Source organism: Desmodus rotundus, chromosome 6 (genome assembly GCF_022682495.2).
Source record: "Desmodus rotundus isolate HL8 chromosome 6, HLdesRot8A.1, whole genome shotgun sequence".
Lineage (NCBI taxonomy): Eukaryota > Metazoa > Chordata > Mammalia > Chiroptera > Phyllostomidae > Desmodus > Desmodus rotundus.
In genome coordinates, this window is record NC_071392.1 from 8160876 (window position 1) to 8170762 (window position 9887).

The 9887-nt window shown below is 49.0% G+C and overlaps 1 long non-coding RNA gene across 2 annotated transcripts; it reads right to left on the minus strand.

Moving 5' to 3' along the window:
- Window positions 1-3342: 3342 nt before the first annotated feature.
- Window positions 3343-7334, minus strand: LOC123480009 (uncharacterized). 2 transcript variants are annotated; one of them, XR_006655864.3, is made up of 5 exons: window positions 7194-7330; window positions 6387-6593; window positions 6131-6177; window positions 5920-6029; window positions 3343-4401 (listed from the first exon to the last, which is right to left on the minus strand). It is a non-coding gene; the product is annotated as an uncharacterized lncRNA (long non-coding RNA). The 2 variants fall into 2 exon arrangements; XR_006655863.3 differs by having other exon boundaries at window positions 6387-7334.
- Between the last annotated feature and the right edge of the window lie 2553 nt (window positions 7335-9887).

Below are 9887 nucleotides of genomic sequence, written 5' to 3' on the forward strand. Positions count from 1 at the left end.
GCATATACACATGCGTGTGCATGTAAATCACTAAAGGAACTGCCAGAGAGGCGAGACCTGTGGAGGGGGTGCCGTGGGTGGCTGTCAGTTATTATTTATGCAGCATCATAAGAGAGCGGCTGTCAGAGCCCACGCCATCGCACTTAACTGCTGCCTAAGTGCTGGCGATGCGAGACCTCAGAAGAATGACTCTCCTCTTTAATATTTAACCAGATGCTTCCATTTTCGAGAACGTATTTTGCTCCTTACGGAGAGGGGAAGAGGACGCTGACCTGCAATTTCTGTGATGTATGAGCTATTGTTGGCGGTGATAGAAAAGCAGTTTTTGTTCCTCTGACTTCACCCTCGATATGTCCATCATGTTGGCAAACAGCATTCTTCTGCAAATCTGGATTACTCCCTAGATTACCATATTTGTTAATATCCTGATGGAATAAGCTGAGGCTTCCTTACTATAACCCCGTGACGGACACGTGAAAGCCAAGGCGGGAGCGGTTAATGCAACGGCCCCCACACCCTGCAGGCCCGGGGGAGGGAGGAACCAGGACTTGACTTCTTGCAGGGTCTGAATTCTGTGGTTTAATGGAAAGGCCACACCACCCGGAATGCAGGAGTCCCCAAGAAATCACCCAGACTGCCAAGTGGAAGCAGCGCCACTGATTCCAGGGCAGCTGCAGGTCACAGGCTGGGTGTGGGCATGCATTTCCTCTCCGACTCACCACCCGCCTCCTTCAGTGCTCCCTCACCTGCGCCAGGGATGTCCGCAACCTCTCTACCACGTCCTCCTTGTCCTTCATCTCCGGGCCTCCTCCCCCACCCTCCCCAGAGGTGCTCTCTCAGATACCACAGCCACTACAGGCCATGCACGGGACCAAACGCTAATGCATTCCACGGACTCTTCAGGAACCTGGCTTAGATGGCCGTCAGTTCACCAATACAGTAGCCAACAGGCACACGGGAGCCTCCGGAGTTCACCTGTCATGCCCCCTGCTCCCTCCCTCTCCTGAGTCACAAAGAATTGACTCTTCTTGGGTGTCCCTGTCCTTGCTACTGTCTGCGTGTGTGTGGCCAGTCTCCCCCCAGCTCAGAGCCTCTGCCCGTGGTGGGGCGGGGGGAGTGTGTGGAAGCGGCTGGCCCCTTGAAAAGTCCCCCATTCTCCCAGGGCTGTTATTGTTATAGCCCAGCTGTCAAGCTCTCTCTCCCGTGTCCCTCACACCTCATTTCCTCCTGTGGCCGTATATTTTACATGACACTCGCAAGGACAGGGCGACGGGCTAAGAACAAGCAAGCCGTATCTCCCAGGAGGAGGACCGTCTGCTCTCGTGGCTCCTCGCTTACTTTCCTCTTGCCTTTGGGGCCCTTTAACCCATCCCACCCCCTAAAGGGAAAGCCAGAGAGACAGAGGACGCCTGAACAACCAAGCATTTCTCTGCTGCACTCCCCACCTCCCCTACCCCACTGGCCCAGACCCCCCGGGGCAGAGACCGACTCCTGTGCTTCACAAAATGGCACAAAATATTGAGGGGGAGGTCAGGGTGACTTCATTGGCCCGTGCAGACAGCATCTGTATGGGCTCCTGAGGGAGATGACATTGGACACAGAGCAGCCCCTGGTGCTGGGGACAGTACCAGAGGGTCCCATTATCTGCAGAAGGGAAGTGAAATTGGAACAGCTCCCGCTGAGAAGGCGGCAAGCCCTGCACTGACGTGAAATCGGCAGGGCCGGGCCCACCACAAAGCCCACCGGCTTTGATCTCGGTGAACTTTTGAATCATGTGTGACTAAAGAATTCCTTACAAAGAATTATTTCAGCTTTCTGAGTTAATGAAAAGGCAGCCCGCACAATTTATGGAAGGAAGAGACCAAACATTAGAGGAAGGGGGAAGAAGTCATAAAAAAAGTCCCCAGGAGGCCTTAACGCAGCAGACCTCACGGTCCATATGGATCTTGAACTCCCCCATTTTGCCATCAGATTTATTGGGTTTTATTGGAATTCACTCTTCTCAGCCCTGGGGTTTGTGGAGATAACCCTTACGCAGAGAAAAATGTGCCTGAGGTAAGATGAAACAGATTGACAAGGCGGAATCAAGGGAGTAAGCCCCTAATTGTCGGGCAGGGATCAGCCCTACATGTGCCACGTGATCCCAGAAGCGTGAGTTCCAGACTCCTCTGGGGTCCCAGGAGGAGACTGTAGGAGCCTCCAACACCTGGAGCAACTGGCTGTAACCATTGTAGCAAAACTCTACAAAATCAACCTGCCATTCTTATCGCGTGATAGGGTTCTGCCTCCTAACCTATTGCGTGGTAGGCAACGTGTTCTCAGGGAAAAAGAAATACGGGGAGCGAGGGGAAAAGTGACCACTTAAAAGCAGAGTGCGTGTCTCCTGTGAAATGGATGACGTCTGCGTGCGTTGGCCAGGAATGCGCTGCGGAGCGGCGCCCAGAGAGTAAATCACAGGAAACGTACAAAGAGAGAAATCAGAGCAAAAAGGTTAAGATGTGAGTCATCTCAGATGTGGGAAACCATTTCTCTCCCAAGGCTGGGCATTCACGGCTCACTCTCATTTAGCCTTTCCCAGGATTCTTCTTTCAAGACAAGATTAAAGACAGCCCGGGATCTCTGAGAGGCCTTCGTTCCTTATGCTGCAGTATTAATAAATCTAATTCCTTTCGCTAGTTATCTCTCTCCATAAAAAACACTTTAGCCATAAGCTATCCTCTGGCCTGTGAGCGGGTGCTGCTGGAGATTATTGTCTGCTACAGGGAGATAGCGAGGTGCAGGGTTTAAGAGCTTGGTCTTGACCCCAAGCCACCTCATCTGAATCCTCTTTCTAGCTAGTGCTCCCCCTCCCTTGCTGGGGACTTTGAACACACAGTTATTCTCTAAGCCTCAGTTTCCCCAGGGGCGTAATGGCAGCAACTCCTTCCTCAGGTTTTTATAAGGACTAAACGAGATAATAGATAAGAAACCCTTTCTGGTACACAGTAAACCCACAATGTCCTACAAGTAGGTGCCTTGACAAATAGATTACAGGCTAGGTCCTTTTACTTAACTTTAAAAAGCTTTTAGATTTGAGAAGAAATATGCTCTCTAAAAACCAGCACAACTGGAATGTCCTTTAATTGATAATCCATTTATTATCCCAATAATAGTCATTTATTACTCTAACTGAGCTTTCCATTTAATGAATTCCCAATAGCTGTTTTTTAGGATGTGCCTGTGTGTGGGTGTCTTGGCAGCTAACCCGACGCCCATCATCTACTTTCAGTTCTCAGAGTGAACCGGGGAGAGGACCCCCCCCCCCCCCCCCCCCCGCACCCAGCCCCAGCAGCCTGGGTCATGTTCTGTGGGGTTACGGGACCGGCGCGCAGCTTCAGAGGCAGGGAGCGTTGGAGCGTGCTCTCATTCTGGCTCCAATACTCTTTCCAGACACCATATTTCTCTTCAGCTTGCTTCCTACTCAGTCACATCAAAAATTTAAACTACTGGATGCGCGGGCTTTATTGCTACTAACAGCTTCTCACGTTATAAAATAAAATGTGGAATCATATTGTGCCCTGTCTCTTGGACAAATACACACGCATTTGCAAATCAGGGAAAGTCAGTCGTGGCCCCTCAGACGGCGAGTAACAATGAAGCATGGAATTAAAGAATGCTGAGCAGTAAGGTTTAAAATTTGGAGGGAAACTGAAAAGCAAGCCAGATCATAGAGTGCTACTCATCTTCAAGAAAATAAAATGAAGGGCTTGTTGGGTTTGGTGGTGTTGTTTGGTCATTTCAAGAGGAAATCCACAAAAATACCTTCTCTCCTTAAAAATATCCCAGGAAATAACTTGTGAATTCCTTTCACTGGTAGTTAAACGTCACACATTATTAAGTGCCCTGAGGGCCGTTTCTGGTTTTCTTCCCTGTCCAGCACCCTACAAAGGAAAGCAAAGCTAATCTGCGAGTTCTGACCTTCTTTTCTCCCCTTTTTAAGAGACAAAGGTCCCCGGGCTGGGCCAGACTGGATTCACAGTCCACACCAGGCATCTCTGGGAGCAAGACTGAAGTTGCCCCTGGCAACCCCGAGGTAAGGGAGTGGCTGCAACAGAGGAGGCAGTGCCTCAGGGGCCCCACGCCCTCTACTGAGTTGGAGATGCCAGTTTGGTGGGTGCCTCGGTTGGCCGGGGCTGCCGCCGACACAGAGTGCCGCACACTGGGCAGCCAAAACAACCGGAATGTGCTGTCTCACAGTCTGGAGGTGAGAAGTCGAGGCCGAGCAGTGGCAGGGCTGGCTCTTCTGAGGGCTGTGAGTGAAGGACGGGTTCTGGGCCTCTGTCCTGGAGGTATAGCTGGCGTCTCCTCCCTGTGTCTCTTCTCATTGTCTTCCCCCTGTGAGGGTTTGCATCCAAATCCCACCTGTTTGTACGGAGAGCAGTGACATTGGATGAGAAACCCACCCTAGTCCAGGATGACCTCATTTGAACTGATTACCTCTACAATGACCCTGTTCCCACACAGAGTCACGTTCAACATGGGAGTTTGGGGGAGACACAATGTGCCCCTGAACAGCAGGTCAGGGCCCGGAAATTTTGCCTGGGAAAAGACGGCTATAGTCACTGGAAGGGTGGGTTGAGTATTAGCAAAATCATATGATGGCCATTGGCATAACCTGTCTTCGGGAGTCTAACACCCCGGACTTAAAGGGGGAAGGGGCAGGGCTGTGAAGGAAACCTGTAAAATCACATTCAGACACATTACTGAGTCACATCCATCACTAAGACAGACAGACAAATGTTTCCCACTGGGCATTAAGCTGGGGGCTTATTCTATCTAATTCATTTGCAGCCGGAGTATCAGAGTCGACTCCAGCAGGGACTTCTCTGGACACTGCTCTCACAAGTGTCCTCTGCTCTACCAAGAGAATTATCTGCCTTGCCCGGCCTCCCCAGCACCCTCTGTTACTTAGGCACGGTCACTGTGGGGTTACGCATAAGCCTTCTTCCAGAGACTGAAATCCTTTTGGAAAAAGACATGGTTAATCCCTGTAGCCACAATGCAAAGGAGAGTACCGTAAACATTTGCCAAATGAAGGCGGTCAGTAAGTGTTTGCCGAATTAAAATCAGATGAACTCAGGCCATCTTGACTCAAGAGGCTGTGAGCAGCTGACTGTCCCTCCTGAACAGAGGGACGGCCACCCGTCATTTGTTCCAAAAGCAGCACAGAGAGAACAAGCAGAAAGGACCTGGAGCTACACTGAGAATGTCACTCACCCGGGGACCATTGCTGGCTGTGGACGCCAGTCCCCTGCTGGGACGTGAACACGTGACATGATCAGGGAGCACAACCCTTAGCGACTCCCTTGTGAGGACAGAAAGATTATTTTAAGCCTCTTTGAATCCAAAGTCTTATGGTTTAATCTTTGCTCTCCTTTATCTTGAGCTTTCCTTCCTGAATCTTGGGCCAAAGCTAATAGTAATAAACACGCACACACACACACACACACACATTTATATATACACACATATATGTCGTTTTGCAATAGTTTATGAGAATTTCTCTGTGGCATTTGCTCCTATTTTATTTGGGCACATTTAATTTCTCCCAAAAGGACTGTATCAGCTGGCATTAGGAAACCTTAGAAATGTGTTTACACTAAAACACTCTTGAAATTGAATCTTCAAGATGGCCCAAGCCTAAAGGGACTGTTATTTTACTATGCAACTCTGTTTTCTCTAACTCTGCTTTTGGGAAATTAAATTCTCTCACAAGTCGGGGTTGAGTTGGGGAGGCAACAGCTAACTCAAGTTAACTCCTTATCAACTATAAACGATGCCGAGAGGAGAAGAGTTGGCTCCGTTTGGGTTCCTGTCCCCGAGCGAGCTCAGCCCCGAGGCCAGTCTCCCGGCAGCTCTGAATTAGCCACCTTCTCGCACCTCTGCACTCAAACTCAAGCCCTCCATGGGAGCAAGTCCGTAGAGGCATCTCAGGACCCCAGGAGTGGGCTGAGGAGTCCACATCAGTTTGTGTGACAGCATTCTTGAGGCTGCAGAAAAAAGGAAAAATTACTTTCTTGTTCAATGGAATTTTCATCAAAAGAACTCCAAGCACTTGAGGGAAAAAAGGCCGCCTTGACCTTTCACCTACCTGGTTCTATACGTGGGTTGTTGGGGGCCCTGCTGCCTAGACTTCCCCTTGGGAGAAGAAGACAGGTTCTGTTATTCAACACACTCGTCTGTTGCAGCACACACAACCCTGATCTTGCTCCAGGAAGGACAGTGCCCAGAAAGGGCGTGCACCCAAAGACAGAGAGCAGAACCTTCACACCACTGCCCCTGCCGGCCCTCCTGCTGAGCCCTGTAGCCTGTCCCCGCCTGTACTACACGCTGTGAGCGCTACAAACCATTCTTCTTTGGCCAGGCTCTGTCCCTGGGGAAGAGGAGCTCTTCTCTTCTCTTCTCCCCTCTTTCTGAAGAAAACAGTTCAAGGTCGAGGGTGATCTCTACACTGCTGAGGCCCAAGGACGATGACTCGGGCTCCTCCACACATTGATGGGCAGAGATGGATGAAGGTCGGGAAGAACTTCCCTTCTGATTCTGAGTGGCCAGCCCTCAGGACAAAGGTGTTGATGCATGAAGCCAAATGCCATGGAATGGACAAAAACCTCAAAATCTTTCAGTGGCTTTCCTTGCCTGGGGGGTGTTGGCAGCCCAGCCTGTTTTTCAGTGTCCTGCGGCCCTGCCCACCACGTGTCCCTTACCCCCACATCATGCCAGTCCCCTGAGCTCCCCGCCTCCTCAACTCCTGCTTCCCCTCTGCCCTGCTCTCCACCACTGTCATGCCCGCCTTCTCTGTTATGCCTCTGGAGGTCTGGGGGGCTATGAGTCCACTTCTCAGACTCTGTTTCATTTTCTCTCTCTCTCTAACCTCTCTCCACTACAGAGACACTTACGTTCTTTGTCTTTTCTTTGACATCGGACATTGGGCCCAGGGGCCTCATCACCATCACGCCTGATTCCTTTGAAACGTCACATGCAAAGCTAGGTGTGTTGAATGTATCCATAGGCTTCCTCCTCTAACATGTCTCCCTTCCAATTCTCAGCTTTACATTTCTGCCAAATAAGTTCTTTATTGGTGGGCTTTTTTTCCATCTGTCTTAACTTTTCAAAACTAGTGTGAGTGGCTGGAAAAGGTATTGGGTCTGATTTACTTGTGTTGAATGTCAGGAAGTGGCATTACTAGCCTGCAGGCTGCGGGAAGTGATGGGAGAGGTGGTCAGAGTATCCGGGGGGAAGGCTGGTGTGCAGAACTGGACTCGGCAGGCTCAGTGGGGAACTCGGTGCGGGTCAACCTTGGCAGCGGGGCTGAGAACAACAAGGGGGAGATGCTATCTTCAGAAAATGGGCCAGTGTAAATGCAGCACCTTCCAATTCAACACATTTTAAAATAAGCTAATTCCCAGAATGAATTCATTAATGAGCCCTGCTGCTTCCACCCCCGTTGAGCAAGATAAGAGCATCCAAAACTGTTCTGGATCCTTGAGAAGACAGAAAATATGTTTTAGTCATCTTGGTGTCTTTACACATAGAAGAGACTCAATATGTCTGCACAAAGAGAAAGTGGCTGAAGACACAGACTTGTGGTTGGAAATAATAGGTCCTTTAATCCTTGGTTTTAGGACAAAGCTGGTCATTACCAATTCTCTATTAATTTTAAGAATTAAGGGTGAATTCCATGTGTAAGTTTCCCACTGGTGCTGTAACGAGTCACTACAAACTTAATGGCTTAAAATAACTCAACTAATTATCTTACAGTTTCAGAGGTCAGAGGTTAAAACCAGTTTCACTGGTGTCCATGGGGCTACAGTCCTTCTGGAAGTTACGGGGAGAATCTGTTGCCTTGCCCTTTCCAGATTCTAGACACTGCTCACCTTTCCTGGCTCACGGCCCCTCCTCCATCTTCAGAGAGCATCCCTCAGTGTCCATCCTCCCACCCCTGCCCGACCCCGACTCCCTGCCCCTCCCGTGCAAGAGTTCTGTGCTTCCACTGGGTCCACCTGGATGATCCAGGAGAGTCTCCCCAGCTCAGAACCCTTCACTTTATACATCTGCACAGTCCCTTTCACCATGTGAAGTGACAGGTGCTGGGGGTTCCGATGGGACCATCTTTGGGGGCCATCACTGAGCCTCCCACACCTCGTGTACAGCATGCCTGTCCTCTCACACCTCCGCCGGACACTGTTCCATTCTCCCTTTGGACCTCAGGACAGAGCCTCTTATGGCCCTGCCCCGCCCACTTCTCTGGCCCTTCAAAGCTGACATGAAGAATACAGATTTCAAGTCTAGCAATCTGAGCTTTCGTGAACTATGAAACCTAGGCAAGTTATGTGACCTAAGTTTGTTTCTTTTTCATTATCTAGAAGTGGGAAAAATTATCATCTATCCCCCAGAGTCATTCATGAGAATTCCATAAGATAAAGTGTAAATAAATTGAGGATAGCCTTTAGCTGAGTTCCTCGAACATTAGAAGACCAATAAATGGTAGTTAGCCCTAAACATATTACTTATTATGATTATGATTATTAACTTATACAAGTCAAGGACTATTTATCAAACAACTACTATATGCTAAGCGCTATTCTAGCCACTTAGGACACATCCACGAGCCAAACAGACAGAGATTTCCACCCTTGTAGAGTTCACATTCTCGTGGGAAGTACACACACACACACAAAAGGGATGGAAGAAATAACAGGGCAAGTTAGTGGGTAATACATGTTCTAGAAAAACTTTTAAGACCAAGGTAAGGGAGACTGGGTGCCGGAGTGGGAGGCTCTGCTGCCGTGTGAAAGGAGGGTGGGGTCCCTGGGACCCCAATGAGGTGACCCTTGAGCAAGGATCTGAAGGAATTGAGTGGACCGCTTTCTAGGCAGCGGGGAAGGGTGAGTAGGAAAACAGTGCATTTGAGGAGCCCTGACTGGTGTGGCTCAGTGGGTTGGGCGTGGTCTGTGAACTGAAACGTCACCAGTTCGATTCCCAGTCAGGGTACATGCCTGCGTTGTGGGCCAGGTCCCCAGTTGGAAATGGATGGATGTTTCTGTTATACATTGATGTTTCTCTTCCTCTCTTTCTCCCTCCCTTCCCCTCTCTCTAAAAATAAATAAAATCTTAAAAAAGAAATAAAGAGTGTCTTTGAGGAGCAGCATGAAGGCCTTATGGCTCAGCAGGAATGGAGGAGAGTAGGCCAGTCTGGGTGGAGAGCGCGGCTTCCATCAAGACTTTGGAAGGTTATAGAAGTCCCGAGGGCCTTGTAAGGGACTTAGGCTCTCACTCCGAGTGGACTGGGGAGCCGCTGCCGGGTTTGAGCAGAGGAGTGACGTGCTCCAACCTGGGATTTTGGGTTTGGAGGGGCTTTTTTTTGGTTTTGTTGTTGTTGTTCAAACATTTTCATTTATCTAACATTCCTGAGTGTCATATGTTTGCCACATTGCTGGAAATTGAACTTTTATGTTACTTTATAAACATGTTTGTAACTAATGTCTAGCTCAAGCCACATTAAACTGGTTCATGTTTAATGTGCTGTCCCATTTTTTAAAGCACATTTCACAAAAAATATATTTAACGTACTATACCCTCTCCCTCCTGTTGGTGTGTTTCTCCTAGAAAACGGCAGGACACGTAGAAAAGCAGAGAAAAAGTAAAACAATAGACATTGCCGGTTCCAAAGCTTGAGAAATCTTACCCAGTGATTCATCCATGGAGCCTAATTTATAACGCCAGATTTCCTGCCCATATGCTACCTAGAAAACGCAAACCATTAACTGTAAGATTTAGAACAGGGGAAAATTGGGTCCAAAACGTTTCTTTCATTGGCTTGTTTGATAATTATTCATCTATCAGAAATC